Source organism: Meleagris gallopavo, chromosome 2, assembly GCF_000146605.3.
Source record: "Meleagris gallopavo isolate NT-WF06-2002-E0010 breed Aviagen turkey brand Nicholas breeding stock chromosome 2, Turkey_5.1, whole genome shotgun sequence".
NCBI lineage: Eukaryota > Metazoa > Chordata > Aves > Galliformes > Phasianidae > Meleagris > Meleagris gallopavo.
The window spans coordinates 24,937,007-24,955,499 of NC_015012.2; the positions used below are offsets into that span (position 1 = coordinate 24,937,007).

At 38.8% G+C, this 18,493-nt stretch overlaps 1 long non-coding RNA gene across 5 annotated transcripts in view; it reads right to left on the minus strand.

The window, feature by feature from the left end:
- Positions 1 to 1,235: 1,235 nt before the first annotated feature.
- Positions 1,236 to 18,493, minus strand: part of LOC116216308 — a 33,801-nt gene continuing 16,543 nt past the window's right edge. For 4 of the 5 annotated variants that reach the window (XR_004158831.1, XR_004158830.1, XR_004158829.1 and 1 more), the window contains exons 9-10: positions 15,788 to 15,913; positions 3,293 to 4,493 (exon numbers count right to left, since the gene is read on the minus strand). This is a non-coding gene — a long non-coding RNA (uncharacterized LOC116216308). The other variant, XR_004158832.1, reaches the window with a different exon arrangement.

Here is an 18,493-nt window from a genome sequence, read left to right on the forward strand (position 1 = left end):
AACAGGTTCTGCAATTTACTTAAAGATAAGCATGAGCAACGTCAGGTCAAACATTTTGGAAATTTCCCAACAGAAAAGGCTCGTTGGTGGAAGCTAAATGTTCTGTAGAATAGCTGTGAATTTGATGAGATTATTGAAAAGAAGCCAGCAGGCATATGACCAAAACCTTACTATTTTTTCTGTCAGTTCACCTATCTTTTCTCCCTCTCCTAGGCAAAATCAGCCTCTGTGGGCTAGCAGAAGGACTGGGGGAAAAAAACCCCAACAAAATAACAAAGTGAGTTTTGGGCTCCTGGGCAGCATGTTTTGTTCTAGTAGCTTGAACTGACAGTATCTGACTGTCCTTCAAGGTGAGGTACTGTAGAAGTTTTGAATGTGTTTTCAACAACTAATGTGAAACAGGGTTTATTTGTGTGACTATTCAGCAGACAACCGATTGTTTCACAGATCTCCAAACAATCATTAGATGGAAATAAATGTCACTAGTTACTGAGCTATGCTAGATATGATCTCATGACCTAGAAGTCATGGAAAGCTTTTTATATAAACCATTTTCTCAAGCAAAATTATGCCACAAAAAAGAATAGGCTTATTTTTCATCATCTCTATTTATTATAACCATTATTAACTTGTTCCTTGATAACTTGATTTATGAAGTTTGTGACAAATTGCTTGCTTAATTGAAGTATGTCAGGTTTCTAAATATTGAAGTTAATTATTCCTCCTTTTCCAGTGGAAACTGACCTTTGATTGTACAATATTAATCCACATATTGTATGAATTATGTGAAATACCCATTTTCTATGTAGAGAGAAGTATGCATATGTTATTGTAGTAGAGTACAGTTACATAATTATTTTTAATTTAGGATATCAGTTTAATTAAATACTTGCAGAAACCAAGATTTTTCAGGAAATTTGCAATTACAATCAATTTGAATGTACTGCTACATTAATATGGTGACAAGCCTAATAATAAAAACTAACTAAGTAATTATGGGCAGGTGCTGAACAGATGTGTAAATAGAAAGTCTCTGCATGGAACTTTGTTATATATCATTTTGAAAAGCAAAAGAAACCTGTTATCCATAGCCATTCATATACGTGGTTATAATCAGTCACAAAAAAGTTAGTTCTTTGAATTTAGATAAATCATTTAAAAATGTATATGGCACTTATGCTTTCATTTTCTGTTTCTGGAAAGAAAGTCTAGTTGATTGAAGACTGCTGCTCTACTGTACTCAAAGTCTGCCGCAGTACTGAAATATATTCTTCTTTCAACACATTTATGATGAGTGGGTTTTGAGTTGGAATGATTTAACAGTCCAAACAATTCACATTCCATATTACAAGTTAAACTTTATTTAAAGAAGTGTGTGTGGGGGAGAAAGCTAAGACTAGTTTAGAGTTGTTTGCTCAAGTTATTAAATTGCCAAAAGCCCAATTCAATCTCAAAGTAGTTGGAAAACAGTGAAGTTGCATTACTACTATGATGTCTTTTAGATGGATTTACAGGGTATTCTTTTCTTTTATTTCTGCAAGCCAGTTTGTAAAAATACACTTTTTCAGGTCTTTTATTTTTGTGTGAGATTTTTTCTTGTGCTGTGTCAGAAACAATCATATCTGTGATGTAAGCACTTTAGAGAAACTGAAGTAGTTTCTGTAACATTCATTTAGAAATCTCAAGGACAAACTGGCACCTGAGGAAAGATGTATGTGAACCAGCTCCCTGGTAGGAAAGGGATCTTCAGTGCCTTCTGGAGTTATTAAACAATGTCTGAGGTAGTCATCTCTAGGGGCATATATAAAACAGCCTCCTTCAGGAATTAGGTACTTTGTTCCTGGCTACAGAGATGTGCTTTCCTATCCTCAGCATTGGTAGTTCTAAAATAGATCCCAGTGACAGAGCCATGAGCTTCTTGAGCAACAGAGGGGAGAAGGAGGGAAGAGAAGAGAAGAGAAGAGAAGAGAGAGAGAAGAGAAGAGAAGAGAAGAGAGCTGGAAAAGATATTAACAGTGAAGCAATACTAGTGCTGCCTTACAATAAGAACTATTTGGGCAGATACCACTCTATTTTATTTGTAAAATGTCAGATTTTAAAAGTGAAAACATATTTCAAATGTACTAAGAAATATTTCAGAGAGAATAAGTGGGGAACACATCGGAAGTCCTGCACAACTTCTGTTGCTGAATAGTCCATGTGGACTATGTGTGCAGAAGTGGCTTTTGTACATTTTGCTGATGTACTACTCTTCTGTACTACCAGCCAGTGTTGATGATAAAAGGCAACACCATTAGGGATAACAATCTTTCCCTCAGCTCCAGACTCCAAGATAGTCAAGCACCTGTAGGAAATGAAAACCAGAGCAGTATTTGTTTCCTAGGAAAAATGAACAAATTAAAATGAGTAGGGAGGACAGACCCACCTCAGTTTCAGAGTGGAAAGAAATCCTCGGGAAGCTCTGCTGTGCTCCATCCCTGACAAAGGCTCTTTATGCTGAACATTCTTCAGCTACTGGGCAGGAGATGTTTATTCTAATGAAAGACACTTCAGAAAATTTGGAACACAAGGATTTTATCTTTGTCAGGGGAGCACCTAATGGCTAGTCAAAGTTTGAATAGGACTTGTAAGACAATGACAACTGCAGGATTTGGTCCCATATGTGGTCTGGATTTTATTACATGAAGCACAAGGCAGCATATAAAAGAAAACTCTAAAGTTCTGACATGGAGAGATTTTGCTTGTCCTTTCCAAATGAAAGTTGCCTGAATTTCCTGCACCCTCATAGCCAGCCACATAAACCTTCTCCTAGCTGAGCTTGGATTCCCTTTGCAGCTGCTCCCATACTGTCTCACTTTTTCCATGCTCATTGTCTGAGAAGGCAAAAAAGGAGTTTTCAGAGAAAAAAGGTTTACTTCACAGGTGCAGAGAACCATGAACAGGCTTAACCTTGGCAGCAGTGCAGAGATAGCCCTAGTGACCCACATGCATTAGCACCAGCACCAGGAGCAGGAGAGCTGCTTCACCGCAGTGCTGAACTGACCTTCAATATCTCTGCCTTTCTGCACTGTCCATGGCTTCATAGTGAGTTGGTTAATTTTAGGATGGGAATCTTTGCAACACGGTTGACATAGATTGGAGAGTATGCACTGAGGTTCCTTTGGCCCCTCTGAAATTCTTTGTTACCAGAGTGCTTGTGTCTTCTGTGCCCTCAGTAGAAAATCCATTGCCTCCAGCTGTATTTTCACTGTGTGGGAATTGTTTGAACTCACCACTGTTGCCACAGCTGCTAAAGGAAAACACGTAGTTAAAGATGAGGCTGTGCATACATTATCGATACATGCATATGGCTGTCAAGCTGCTGCCCAACAGCTTCCATAGTTATGTGGCGCCTTATGTTATCCAAAGCACTTGGAATTTTTAGATAACAAAAGCAAACCAAGACAGCTATTATGGCTTTGTGCTGCACTTGCTTCCTGATAGAGTTGCCAATCCAGTACTTTGAATTCTGTGCCAGCAGCTTTGACACTAGTGAAAGAGCAAGCCGTGCTTTTAACAGATGCAAATGTTTTAGTTGCAGTGATCATTGCTTTTTCAAAATCGTTGTCACATATGTGGGATTTCATATGCATACTGTTTGAAAGCAGCAACATTCAGATGATTAGAGCAACATTTTCTTAGCACTAGCAAATTTTTAAGGAGCATAAGCAACTGACATTATCTTGACTCGAGCAAGCGTTTTACTATCCCACCAGTGCTTGTGCTGAACAGACACACAACATATGGTTGGCACTGTTGGAAATCTCCTATAGTGCCACCACTGTGCCATACTAGCAACAAGCCATGATGCTGAATTTCTAGGAATTTGCAGTCTTCTCTGATTACAGAGGAATAAGGACAAACAAAACAGTGTTGTGTGTTAAGTTACTGGCTTAGATATTCTCAATTTGAGAATCGCTCGGCACCTTTCCCTATTTTTCCGTATCTCTTAGCGTCAAGGGTATAGCTTCTGAAAAAGTGTGAAGTTTCTTGCTTTGTTTGAACAAGGTTACCACAAAAGTACAAGAATTTTATACCATCAATTTAGTTTTTTTAATGGCAATTTCAGCAGCAGCAAACACATGGAAAAGTCATTATGCCTGTGAAAGCAACAAATACAATCCAGAGATACTGTTGTGCATAAGACTCCCTTTCACCAGAAGACCAAGTCAGTTTTTTTCTGCCATTAAACATATACAATGTTAATTCTAAGCCTCTGTTTTGTACAGGCAGGATCTGGCAAATTTTGGCACCATATCCTATTCATCAAAGAAACAGTCCAGACCTTGCAAAGCCTTGACTCTGAAAGTGTGTATGTTCAGATTTAAGTAGTACATGATGTGAAGCGCAGTACAAGAGAAGGTTACTCTGAAGAACCAGTGATGTTTTGCTCTGAGTCTTCCATGGAATGGGAGCAAATCTCAGTGTAATTCCTTGATTATGCACATTCACGGCTGAAACAAAGCACAGATGGTTAAAATAAAAGACTGGGGTATTCTTTTGGTTGACTGGGAATGAGAAAAAATCATTTTTCTGTCCTAATTTGGAAGATTTCTTAAAATGAAAAAAAAAACAACTCCACAAAAAACCCCCACTCTCCCATATTTTGAAAATGAAACTTCATTTTAGGATAACAACAAAAAACCCAAACAAGTTGCCTTAATTTTAGTTGACTCTTTTTCAATATTCCTTCTTCCCACAAACTTTGTAATCATTTCTGCAGTAATTGCAATGTGACAAAGTCAGCAAAGATTCTCCAGAACATCCTTTTTGGTAGGAAAATAAAAAGAGATCTCAGGAAAATTGTGCTTTACTGTTGAAAAAAATTCATATCAGAGAATACAAAAACCATCTTGGGCAGAGACTTTGGTCACTGTCCTATGGAGGTAGCTGGCCAAGTAGCTGAGCTCTCAGTAGCTTACACTCCCCTTTTTCTCTTTTTTCCTCCCTCCTCATTTCCATATCTTCACAGATATTATTTTTCATGTTCACATTGGCATTTCCAAATGCATTTGCACAAAGATGCATAAAGATATTAAATAGTGTCCCCATAATTTATTTCTCTGTGATTAGGACACTGCCAATTCCTTATAGACTGTTCTGGCACAAGTCTCAAGCAAAACAAAGAAGTTCCTTCTTCTTACATTTTTCTTTTGTTAAAAGTATTACAAATTGTAGGCTGCACATACCAGTGCAAAATAGCTCTGAAAGAAGTGCAGGGTTTATCCCTAGGAAAAAGACATTTTTGATGGGCATAAACTCTCCCTGAACTGAATGTTTTTATGCCATCTATGGTAGCTGGACTTGACATTTTTAGGTCCCTTCCATCTGAACTATATTATTTTAGAAAGCAGTGATGGTCTTAAAGAGTTTTCTTGCTCAGCCCAGGCAAATTAATAGGTTTTCTACCATTTTCTTATTGCAGAGCCCAGTGAATAATATGGTATCAAAACTGATAGCAATAGCACATGGTGTCTGTTAGTACACATTCACTTGTCATTGTGGACCATAGCTTCATCTCTCCCTAGCTGCTCCTTGTGTCACCCCAGTATCACACAGGGCATCTTAGAGGAGATGACAGCATGCCAGGCAAAAGTGATGGGCAAGATGCTGGCTCAGGAGCCACCATGCTTATTCCTCAGCCTGCAGAGATCATCTATGGGTGCACAGTAGTCAGGACAGCCTCACATTTTAAGCCATACAAAGCCTGAAACAAGCTTGTATTTGGGGCACTCACATTTAACTTAAGGTGTACTCATCCTATCACATCTCTGCTGATGCAAAAAATAAAGACTTTAACTTATAGGCCCTATTTTCAATTAATGTGGTTTCTTTTCTCTGATAAACGCAGTGAGATGCAGGAAGGATCTGTTTGCAGTTTTAATTACACTCGGTGTACATACATATATCCACCTCTGCTCCAGAAGCACTCATTTGTTCATTGTTCTATATGACACAACCTCACATATGTTACTTTAAAATAAAGTAAGATTTTGTATGCCCAAGACACTTGGACATCTTAGATATTCAGAATATCTATTATTCCCTACTAGGTGCTCTTCACCTGAGGCTTCCACAGATCATGTACACAAACCTACTCCCTGAATATCCATCTAATAAGCCAAGAAAATAAACCAAATTCTGATCCTCTAAAACATTCAATATGTATTGCAATACTGGGGTATCTGGCTGACAAAAAAGATTAGGTAAGGCTTTCAAGCTCCAGAGGATAAAGACTGCTACTAGATTATCATGATTAGACCAACATCTGGCTTTCAGCTTCTCTCATGACAGCACTGTGGTTGGGGCGCTACTTTAACTTGCGTTTTCATAAGCTACACTGTTCAGTGATTTATATCAATCTGCTTTTAATCACATTGTGCCAAAATTAACCAACTGTAATTGCCACCCAGGGCAGGCCGTCTTCTGAAAAGGAAATAAATGAAATTAGTTATCAGGGCAGGAAGCAGCTGCCTGGTATGAAGTGGAAGAGCAATCTGTGCGCTAGTTTAGGCTCACCCCTGTCATGAAAGTGAAGGAGCATGGCAGTAATGGGGAGAAAACAAAACGGAAGAGTCCAGGTTTCACCACTCCTCCTCTCAATTTTTATTCTGTGTATTTTCAGCTGCAAAGAAATGAAAACATTTTTATTTTTGTTTAACTTCTCAGGAACTCTATTTACAGTTCAAAAATGTAACTTCAAATCTGAAACAAAGTACTTCCTCTCTCTTTCTCCCATAATTTCAGTTTGTCAGCAAAAATACACCCATAAACCCATCATGTTCACATATGGGCATACAGTATCCAAACCACACTGTGCTCTGCAATGTGATGAGAGCTTTTGCATAGCTGAAGAGAGAAAAGAAATGGGATCTGAAAGGTGGGAAACCTTTTGAGCATACGATTTCCCTTTCTGTACTTCGGATCTCAAACTGACTGAAGCCAGAGAGCAAGTTTCTAGCAGCTTCAGTAATCTTGGAACACGCTCTACTGATGGAGCTAGAAGCAGATATTAAGTTACATCAGCTTCATAATAGCGGCCAAATTTTTTTTAACTAGGAAATATTAGCAAACGCGATAACACAGTGAAATGTGGTGACAATAGGAATACTGTTCATATCTTGTTCATTCAAGTTCTGACACAAAGAAGAAAATGCTATTAAAACCATGTGGTGATCTTTAAAGTGGTTTTTCTTAAAGCTACTCTTGTTTTGCAAGATCAATCTTTACAAATCATTTTGTTAATTAGACAATGGTGATACAGATTTCACAGTAAGCATGAAGGGAAGAAGGAGCCTGATTTTCATTCTGGTGCTGCAGAAATGGAGGAGAAGGGGATAGGTATGGTGAAAAGGGCAAAAGAAGAGCCTTTGTCTCCACCTTAGTTCTTTCCACTGCATAGATCTGTCACAGGAGTGGACTCTTGGAGGACTTCCCTAGTGGGGAAGAAGGAGGTTATCACACAGCTATCTGACTTCAGAGCTGAAAAGAAAACCACCACACGAGCCCAGCCCTGAAATACAACCAGTATAGCCAGTAATCAGTAACAGCTTTCTCCTTCAGTTGAAGATACAAGAAACCCACAGCACATTTTCAGTAATAGTTTTGATGCATGCCTTGCTATCAAGCTGCTCAAAGAGAAACCGAGGGCCCAAAACTGCATAGCTATACCCTATGCCTTCCTGAGCTAGATTCTATAATCCCACTGATGTATCTTCCTTTTTTCATATGGTCAAGGTTTGCCAGATAAAGCCTGATTTATTGTTTATGCTTCTATAATTACCTCATGGAAGTTAAGCCCTTAGATCTACCACACACCTCCTCTTGTAACACCACACCTATTCTTTCCTCTTTCTCTTTTTCTGTCGGCTCACATCTTAACTTCTCATGTCTACTTTCTTTGATGTTCAAACCACTGTCATAATTAATGTGTGCCTGACGAGAGCAGGAAGGCAGGGAAATACTCCCACTCACTGTGTTCTCCTCATTTGCTCCTTTTCTCCTCTGCATTCAGAAAGTGAGTGGGTGACAGCTAGCCCAGGGTGCTGCTTGTACACATCTATTGAGGAATGGGAACGCTTAGCAGAACACTGGACCAGATGGAATGAAGAGCCCCAGACAAACACGCTATAGCCTGAAAGGGCACCTACTTCCTCCAGGTCAGTCAACAAAAGACACCAGTGGAAAGGTGTGCCCTGAGGCTCTTCAATACACAAGAACAAAAGAGCTGAGGTTGATGCTAATATCATCATACTAATGCCTGCTATCTCGGAAGTATCCTTTATCGTCATTATTTAAGGGAGCCTTAGATGTTATTTTCCAAGACCAACAAATGTAGCTCTGAAGGAGCTTCCTCTTTTGGGTGGGAGGATAGACTCAGTGAAGTGACATTTGGCAGATAAATGAGTAAGCTGAAGCTCTTCCCAAGTAGATGTGAAAGCTAATCTCAGAACAAAGAGCAAATTTTATTTAGGCCTAACCCAGCTATGAACAATCTGCAGATAGTATGACTTAATACTTGCCAAAAATGCGATTACTAATTTTGTAGGCATGATGCTGGACCTGGTTTAGAAAAGTATTCTATAAACAAAGACATCATAGCCATACTTGGGAAAAAAGTTCTGACACTGAAGCACTCAGCACAGCTACGCACCATCACCAATGGGCATACAGGGCAAATTTTCAAGGGCACCCTGCACCAGCTTCTCTCTGCTTCCTGGGAACCAGGGGTGCAATTCCTGCTGACTGACTTCTGCTGGAGTTGAAACAGACCAAAGTGAATCAATTTTTACAAGATTACACACACAAAAAGAGAACTTCTGGCTTTACCCAGCAAAAACTGGAAGTGGGTCATATTCTGTAACCTGAAAGTTGAGACATTTTGGAAGACACAACAAGTCTATGCAAAAGCATGCTGTCAAATATAAATTGTGTAGTCTGAAGCATGAGAGGTGCCCATATGAGGGGTGTTCTCATAATTTGACAGCAAATTTCATTTCTGGAGGTATACACCCTCAGGCTGTGGATGCATGACTGAATAGTTTCAGCATAACAAGTCATCAAATCATAATATCTGACTGTTTTAAGCCACGGCAGATAAGAAGTGGTTGGTCCTTATTTAGTCCATAGTGAAGGAAAGTATACACATAATTACTGAAGATTTTCTGACTCAGAAAGCCCAATAAGCAGTGAATATTTGGCGTATACTTGACAAATGCCATATGTAATCTCAGTAAAATGCCTCTTCAAATTCATTTTAATTGCAAATTCATGGGTTGAAGTGCTTATGCCACATGAAAAGTGCTTTTTACCACATGGCACTTAGGACTTTATTCATCTCGTGTTGCGTTTAGACACAACTGTAGGCATATATCTGCAGGGGAAAGTGCCTCCAGATTTAGCTAATTTGCTTCAATAACACTACATTTCAGAGGTAAGTAATTCATATAGTGAAGCCCTTATTTCAAAACACTTTGCTAATACCTTTCATTTAGAGTGTTTAATATATCTATACAAAGTCCTCATCCTTATTATAGTCTAAGCCATCAACTGAGAAGCCTCCCTTTGCACAAGAAAGTGCTACTTATTAGGACATGCTGAAAATTTACCGTGGAGATTGTCAGAGAGTTTCGAGAATTGGTACAAATCAGTACAGAGCAGCTGGATGTAAATCAACTGCAAGTCTTCCAAGTTCTGGCGCGAAGCTTCATTGAATGAATTTTCTCAGCTGAGAATTGCTCCCAGATCAAAAATCCAGGCTTTGGAGCAAGCACAGCAAAAATATTACTAGCAGAGAGATAACATCTAAATCAATGATGAGTGCCCAGCATATACGACCACCTTATAGTTAAAATAAAAAGAAGGATTTTTATTAGTTTTACAATTGTGACTAATATTTTCAAGTAATGCCAAATGTTTTACAGATGTTGATATGAACAAATGCTGACTACAGCATGCTGCAGCCCAGAATGGAACCAAACACTTTGGAGAAATCCAGATCAGGACTTTGCAGCTAGCCTTTCTGCAAACCTAATCACAAACAGTGAAACACTGTAAATAATACCAAGCCAATACAAAATCCTACATCCAATTCAAGGTTTGCAGGACATTGCAAGCTCTGCTGACAGCTTCAGTGTGTGAAGGTCTGAACCAACCCTCTGCATCTTAAAGCAACAGAGCCCTGGGAAAGGCCTGAAGCTGGATACAGAAAATGGAATCTTGATAAAGTGTTGGCAGGGAATAGTTGTGATGTCATAGATGCTACATGCTGCATTAAATTGTTTTGCCCGTCACACATCTACAGAAAAGAAGACACATCACGTGCCAGCTTTTGATGAAGGTGATGTCTTAAAAGCAGGGATATGGAAAAGCAGGTCGAAAGTGATCTTGTATACCTGGGCTAAACTGGCAGAGATTAACCTGTCCAACTTCAAGCAAGGACACTTTTTGTCAACTGAGAATAACAAATATCAGGCTCTTGGAAGAGTAATGCGACGAGTAATTGGCTTCTATAATTAAGACATAGCTAGGAGATATTTCCAAGTGTTTTCAGCAGTCTTACTGTCCTCTTGAGGATGTATTTCACCAGTTCCACTTGGGACAAGGATCAACAGACCAGAAAAGCCTATTGTAAGGAAACTGTTTAAAATATGAAGTCCAAATTTTCCATCTTTCTTTTTCCAAACTGACATCTTAAAGTTCAGTGAAGCATTATGTCACATGTATGAATTTTTAAGCATTCTGTTGAAGTAATACATTTCTGACTATGGAAGTACAGAAGAGAAACGTGACAAAACTGAAAATGAATCCATCTTCCATGTTATAGTCTTCTATACCACTCAGATGCCTGCTTTTATAGATCTGCAGTTCCTTATTGATTTTCAGCTGATACAGTAGAACAGCTCAGGTAGTGTTTTGCTTCAGGATGGAAGAATTGTAATGCACTGTGGAAGTTCATGCATCAAATGGCATATACATAGCTCTATTTCTTGACCCAGAACTTGGGATGTAGAAGTCTTCTTCAAAATGGCTGCTTTAAACTCTCAGCAGAATATTGTATGTTATGATTTCTACACATCTTGACTTTGTAACATTTGAGGCAATTTCAACATGAGCTAGATTTACTCAAACTGTGGTATCGGATGACTTCATGTTTCCCATTACATAAGGGAAATATCAGCAGATAATTGGAAAAGCCTAGATAAATATCTTGCTAGTAAGACAAACAGTGACAATTACCCATTTTCCAGGTGAGATTGAGAATGATCAAGAGCAGAACAGGATTCAAATAGGATTAGAAATATATAAGAATAATAACACAATTATGTTAGACAGGAAAAAAAAATGATATAAGAGCAGTCACATAAAGTAACGAGCTCTTTTGGCTTACAGTCCCTTGTAACATTCTGTGGCTTGATGGTTCAAGTATTATGGGATAGCTCAGGCTGCGCAGGACACACTGCAGAGCTGAGACTTTGCTATGGAAAGAACCTCCTGTTTAAAACTATTTTTCCTTAACCATTCATTATGAGCATTTACTGGGCTTAGGACAGCTTGTCACTCCCAGAAACAAGGTGCAAGGAGGCAGCACTATACTGACCGTAAAAAAAGAAAAGTGCTGCTGAAAGCACCAGTCTTTAAGAAGCAAAAAAAATTGCTTATTTCCCTGTGGATAAGGAGATGGAAATTAGCTGCCAGTTTATACAACTAGCTCTGTGCTTCTGGAGAAAGGACAAGGAAGGCTAGAGGCAGTGAAGATGGCTGCAAAGCCATCTTCCATTGCAAGAATGATTTCTTTCAAAACAATACCTATCTCTAGGAGTAGGAAAATTCTGCTGATTGGGTTGAGAAACTACAAGCTGGCTCTGCTGGAACAAGAATAATCAGAAATTTTGTCCTGAATTTGTGTGCTGCACGTGTCTGAGCAAACTGATGATAGCATCTGCACTTGTTAACCTGAGAGAAATCCTTCTCTTCTTAGAGGAACTTTAAGATTTGTTCATCTGATGTACAAACATTTCTACAGTAAAAAAAGAAATACAAAGTCATCTTCAGTGAAGAGAGTTTCTTTTTCCCAGTTCTTTTATACTTCTGAGATGATAAATCTATGACTCCTTGCAGAAATTGAGTGCCTTTTTGTTGCTGTAGTTTTTTACAGGAACTCAAAGTCATTTGGAGTAATTTTGCTGCTGGTTAATAGCAGCTTTTAAGTCTTAAATCTGAAGTACTAAATTGCAGTAGTTCAGAGTTTACTTTATATGCTTTTGTTTTACTCTCAGCTCCCATTTAAGACAGTGAAAATGAGCTGGATAAATAGATATTTTATGCAATTCTCATGTAATTAATATTTAGGTATGTTAAACAGAATAAAGAGAACTAATAACATTGAAGAGAAAGTGGACTTACAAAGCAATTTGGAACTCTATAATACTATATTTTATTACACTCTAAAGAATATGTGGGGTTTGCTGATACTGCTGAAGACGGCAGGCTTTATTTATCTTAGGAAAAGTACAGTACATCCTGGTAGCATCTGCTAGGTCATCTTGTTCACTTTGTGCTTTTCCATTAATGTGGCCTCAGCCTGTCCAGGGAGACACAGTAGACAGGAAGAGGCTTTTAAGACTCTGTGCCCTTATTCTCATTTTTGAAGGTTGCTAGTTGTGCTAAAGGCACCTGTCTTCAAAAAACAAGAATATCTTCAAGTGCATATACTTGTGTGTGAACAACTTCACATTTAATTTATCAAATACATATTCTACTGTCATCTATTCAACTAAAAATTTGAAGCAATCTGATATAATTCTTCTAGGTAACAGCACCACTATGCTGCCAATGATCTAAACAATGTGTGTGTAAATATGTATATATGTGCACATGTATATGTACATATGCATGCATGTGCATCATGGAGAAGAAAATCCGTGAATGTAGGGCTCTGCCATACAAGGTGAGCTATAAGGAAATGGCTTTGCTGACTCACATATCAGCAGGAACCTTTGCAGACAAAGATGCAACTTTGATTTGCAGGCACAGAGGTAAGAAACAACAGTAAGAATGGTATCCACTCATGTCTGCCTTGGCAATTCTAGATGAATCTGTAATATCTGTTCATTTCAAAGATATTTTGGTGGCAGCTTGTACAAAAAAGATAAAGAGATGGATGAAATTCCAGTAGATAAAGCGACAGAGATGCATTTACATGATTTGTTTTCCTTCTGGAAATATTTATTTCTAAACAAGAAGCAAAAAGCCTCACTGGGATTATTGTGTGGCCATTTCAACAGCATTACACACCACATCTACACTGTCTTCAAAAACAAATAATGAGATATAATCTTGCAACTTCAAAGTTATCTTTGATAATTTACTCTTTAGACAAAACTATAAACATATCTATATTTTTTTCCCATTGTTTGATACCACTGCAGCTTTGCAAAGCAAAAATAATCCCTTAGTACCACTTCATACATACATGAAAGAAGTGGGCCTGAGAGCCTCAGGAAAACTCACATACTGTAAGATCTTGAATGACTACACAGTCAAAAGCAACCTCAATATAGTGCGGTCCACTTGAAGCAGACTCAGAAAGAAGCACGGCCCCCTCCGTCTCCCTCTTGGACACCTTGATCTTACCTCTAGCCTGCAGTCACCTGTACCATTTTTCCCCCACAGTTTTGTTCAATGTTCAGCCCCCACCCACACTGATCCTGCTCATAATGTCCTTCAGGCAGAATGCCAGATACAGGAACTCAGCGGCTACTGTTACTATGGACATTACCATTGCTTGCATGTGGCTGTCCTTAACTACACTTGCAACACAGACTTTTCTTTCCGCAATATTTCTGCCTCGAACCCAGTTTAGTAACAATGGCAGTTTATGTCCAGCATTCCTACATTGGACAAGAAATTTAACAACCTGAGAACTAAGTTTAGCTACCCCCTAAATACATCCCCATCTGATGCAGAAGATCATAGTGTTTAAAAAGATCAGAAGAGAGTCTGTTTCACATAGCAAGACTTTGCAGCAAGCAGGGAAAGCATGGCAGATTTTTAGGTAAGTGGGATATAATTAGCCTTGTTGGAATTTGACCAGGATATCAGGGTTAACACCCCTGCTCCTGTGAGAAGTGCCCTGGGAGCTCCTCAGTAGTGAGCAGTTAGGACCTCTTGTTTTCATCACATTCCAGGCATGACATGACAGCTGCCCAAATACACATCACCTTAATAAAATGGAAATACACATAATGACACTTACAATTTATAACAAAGTGATGGCATAATCCAAGAATACACGAATTAAATTTTTAAAATACTGAGAATGAAAGAAGAGTTCTGAATTCTGGTTCAGGGCCTCAGCTACTGGGATGCAGTGAAAAAAATCAGTCCCTGGAAAACCTGTGGAGCCCATGCATTTACTGAACTCCTCAGTCAATCCATAGTTGAACACTGAGTCTAGAGGCTGGCATTTCTTGCATATGGCTTTTATGTGTTATCTGCACAACTCCCTTTGGAATAGCTCTGGTGATCCTCACCATGCCATGCTCCAGACCATGCAAGGGCTTGACCATGTGGGCAGGAGTCCCAGTAATTTTGTCACTTGGGACAGCTTGCCCAGATGCTTCCCCTGCATGTGTCTTTCAGCTCCTTATACCCTGATCTTACATGAGGTGCTCTAGCTCTTCTGTATCAGCTGGTATCCTTCCTGAGGTCTCTTCTAGCCTTAAGATTTTATTACTTTCCTGTGAGTCATACATACCAAGGATTGGTGCAGTCTGCCCTACACAGGAAGGCTGCAGGGCTGAACAGCTGCTGGTGGTGGGAGGAATGAAGCCTCTTTAATTCCTCCTGTAAATCTCTTCTTGCTACCAGCAACTAGCAGAGAGGTGTGGAAAAATGACCAATAATTTTACAGTGACTTGTATACAGACAGAAAGATTTGTTTCATATCTGTATTTTCTGTAACCCAGACTATTAAGTTGGGTGAACTGCGTTAACCTGTGTTATACTTCTCACCAGAAATTTTCAAGCAATTCCATTATTTCTCAACAGAAAATAAACTGTGAACATTGGTAGAGTTTAGATCTTCCTATTTTATACATGTTCATATGTTGAACATAGAAGCAGAATGGATCATTTCTCCCCCAGATGTATCTCCTCCCATGTAACATGAATGCATTACTTGTAATAATATTCCAGGGCAATATGATAAGACAAATTTCTGCACTCTAAATAGTGACTTTAAATTTACCTTTCCATTTTTATTAGCTCACTTTTTCTTAGTTAAGTATTTTTGTTTTACAAGAAGAATGGCACTTCTCTTTCTGACCTCAGGCTACCCAAATTCAAACAGAGCTATGGGTTAATAGCTGAATGAAAAAAAGATTGACAGAATGATTCACATCATTTTTGATGCCTCGGCATCTTTGAATTATTGCCCAAGTGATGCCCGGCAGTGAAATACTGGGGATGAGTACTCAGGTAATGTTCTGGTATCTCCACTCAGCTCCACCTGAGGAAGGAACGTGACTTTTTTTATCACTGAAATTAACAGAAAATTCTGTTGATGTAACAAGTCAGAAATGGCTTTTTATTGCCTTTGAATAGCAGAACGAATGTGTATTTTTCTTTTTTTTTTTTCTTTTGTTATTTTATGCCAAGAAGAGTTTTGGAGACTAGCTGTAGGCATTATACATTGTGACAAATGTTTTCCTATGTGGTTACGAGAAAGCAAGACTGCCACACCTACCTGGAAACAGGCTATGCAGAAGATATCTCCTCTCTTGTGGCTTTGGGCAGCAGAAGAGGTCAAGGATCCCACGTGGATTTCTGTATCACTGCAGACTCACTGCATCCCCCTCCAGGTTGAAGGAGCCTGGAAGAAAAATGGAGCCTCACAGGTTTGCCCATGCTCCCCAGGGGGGTGAGGACATTATTCAGCAGAAATAAGTAATTCTCTGTTTTCAACCCCATGGCTCTTTTTACAAAGAACAGTTCCACGTGGGTGTGGTGACAGTCACTCACCCAGATGATGAGCAAGAACTCAGCAAATGCACAGCCTGGATCCTCTCACCATGGCTGGTGGGTACCCCCCCTGGCACTACTGAGTTCAGCTCTTTCATGGACCAGAAAGGAACAGCAAAGCTAGGCAGCCTGGTTGGAAATGGCTGGGTGACAACAAAGTAGAATAGTAGAATATACATATGTTCTGGCATAGGGACCATGCTTGCTTTTTTTTTTGGTAACAACCAGCATAATACTGACACTCAATAAATATTAGCTAACACAATATTTTCTGCCTCCTGTCAAGGCTTTATGTGTACGCTTTAATTTCTGTATTCTGCAGTTTCTTAAGGGCATTTGGCAGCAAGCTGTAAATAGGAGGGTCTGGGTGGGGCACTGGGCAGGAGAATGGGAGAACTACAGTGTTGGTCCCTGTTTACCTTCACAGCCTGAGGCAAGTTTCTTAGTGTGACTCCGTATCAATTTCCGCTTGTGCAAAGTGGGGATAATATTCAGTTTCCCCTTCCCAGGGGAATAATCAGTCAGTTTGCACAGTGCTAGAAAAATCTAAAAATACTTCCAGAGCATAATGTTATTTCTTCTCCGGAAATCCCTAGAATAACACATTTAAAAATGACAACATATCAGGGGGGGAAAAAAAAAATATGTATTGACTATTTTCATGTCTATAGATGTGTTCTGTAACAGGAGACTTCACCGTTGATACACTGATAGTATCACAGTCCAGATAGCTGGCACAGAAAGGGCAAATTAATAAAATACAAAGGATGAGGTGTTCTGGTTCTTAAGTAAAGTGAAATACCTCTACCCATATATATATATATATATATTTTTTTTCTCCATAAAGAAAACTGGGTCAGAAAAATCTGGGAGCAAAATCTGCTATGTAAAACGTTTGTTAAAAATTCAAATAACTAATTTGAAATAAATTATGAACCACCTGTACAAGAAGGTGAACTGTATTTTAGAAAGCATAATTATATCTACTCACAGATGGTACTCTGGATATTAGAAAGCTAGTTCTGCTTTAAGGTTTAGAGCTCGGGATTAAAGACAGCACTGTATAACTTAAAAGATTTAAGAATTATACTTTAGGAAGTGAGGCTATAATAAGCTTTAGATCAACAGTTCATATAGCATCATGGGATTCTCAGCTGCCCACTGTAACCTACAACTTTCCTCTTGAAATGTCTTAGTTCTATGAAGCAATAAACCAGCCTGGACTAAGTTACTAAAGGTCTTTGAAGTACTGGAAAGACCCATAAATAAGGTGAGTACTTTGGGAGGGGGGGCTCATTTTGCGGTGTACATATACAGCTATTTCATAGTCAAGTTGATTTGTAGCTGCCTGTAAGTAAGTTTCCTGGGAGCAATAAATCTTCATTCAAGTAAAACTAAAATGTCACCAGTATTTATTTTGTGCATTTTTTACTCCATCATGTAAAAAAAAAAAAGTCAGCATTCATGTAAACTGTTCTATGCCCAACTTGCAGCTCTGCACTAAAATTAGGGTGCATAGTATGAAATTGTTATAAATCTAAGTTGTAAACATTGGGTAACAGATGTACTATTGCATTGCCAAAAAAGAGTGGTAACTGTCACTGGAGAAATAAAACTGAGTTATTGTTTCCAGTTTCAAAAGAACAGCAACAAGTCTAAAAAACTATATGTGATCTTTGTCCTTTTTTCCCCTCAGACACCTGCACTCATCTAATGTTTCACTGAGCCCTGAAAAATAAATGCATAGCTTCAGTCTCCTAATCCATGTGGCTCCAGAGACCACTGTTACATGAGAACTTAAACTGATGATGCTGAGCGTCCTAGGGGCAGCTTAATCTTTTTTAATTCAAATCAACTGAGTCCCATGTGGCGCTAGGATGATACTCTATATGCTGCAATCAGACTGACCTAGACTTCTTGTGCTCTAAATGATTAATGAAACTGCCTCCTAGTTTGTTTCTATGGTGATCTGAAACTTGACACGATGTAGGAATCTGCCATTCATGCTGAATGAATTGAGGAGGAGGTAGCTCAGGAACAGAACTCCATCAGTTGCACAGAAGAGGCTGAATTTTTAGTCATTAGTCTTCCTGTACTTGGATTGTTGACTCTTGAAAATAAGAGTGAGATAAAGTATCCTAGTTAATATAGCCTAATTGAGTAGTTTTCTAGTCAATGGTTTCAATATTAACAGTCTCATATGAAAAGTCTTATACTTTCTCTTTTGATAGGCAAATGCAAGAGCAGTAGTTACAGCAGGTTGCAGCTCGCTGTAAAGAATTCAATGGTCAAAGCTCTGCAATGCCTCTAAATACTGCAACTAATAAACTAGGAAAAATACTCACCTCACTAAATATCTGTGTCTAGATTTTATTGCATCTATAGATAAGTCTTCAAAATTCCTGTCTTTAGATTTTAATACTGCACGAGG